The sequence below is a fragment of the Leopardus geoffroyi genome, chromosome C1, assembly GCF_018350155.1.
Source record: "Leopardus geoffroyi isolate Oge1 chromosome C1, O.geoffroyi_Oge1_pat1.0, whole genome shotgun sequence".
Lineage (NCBI taxonomy): Eukaryota > Metazoa > Chordata > Mammalia > Carnivora > Felidae > Leopardus > Leopardus geoffroyi.
Window position 1 is genome coordinate 79785798 of NC_059328.1, and position 646 is coordinate 79786443.

General features: G+C 64.2%; 1 non-coding gene across 1 annotated transcript; it reads left to right on the forward strand.

Moving 5' to 3' along the window:
* The first annotated feature begins 303 nt into the window (after positions 1–303).
* On the forward strand, positions 304–388 carry TRNAR-UCU. Its single transcript is given in 2 exon segments — positions 304–340; positions 353–388. It is a non-coding gene; the product is annotated as a tRNA-Arg (tRNA).
* Positions 389–646: the final 258 nt, after the last annotated feature.

A 646-nucleotide genomic window follows, 5' to 3' on the forward strand; every position in this document is an offset into this window, starting at 1 on the left:
ATTTGTCCTGAGCGGCCAGATACGGTGGCGCCCCGGGTAGGCCCAGGACCCGGCTCTGGCAGCCCTCGGACCGACCGGCTGGGGCCCGGCGGAGTCGCAGGGCTTGGCGACCTCGTGTGAGGCGGCCGCTGGGGAAGGATGGGCGCCTTCGGCTCACGTTTGGTGGTCGCTACGCAGGCTAGCAATACCGTGGTCTCGGCAAGACAGACGGATGGCTGGGGGGACGGCTCAGGGGGCGGTGGGAAGGGCGCGGGGCCGTCGCCTCTGGCTTAACACAGCAGATGCGCGAGGACTCCAACAGGTGGCTCCGTGGCGCAATGGATAGCGCATTGGACTTCTAGAGGCTGAAGGCATTCAAAGGTTCCGGGTTCGAGTCCCGGCGGAGTCGCAGTTTTTCCCGATTCCCCTCGAAATTATTTTCTGACCCCATCGTTTCTCTCCCCGTTATTTTTTTCCCTAAACGGTTGAACTTGCCTCTCCATCTCTGCCCTTTCTCCTTCTGCATTGGGCTTCTGCGGCCGTTCCGCCTCTAGCCGCTCGCGCCAGTGCGCTCGCCCCCCGCCCCGCTTCCTCAGCTTTGTGGCTCAGGATCTGGGCCCAGCTGACAGCGGAGCCTGATCCAGGACCTGGGAGGAACGGCTCCGGC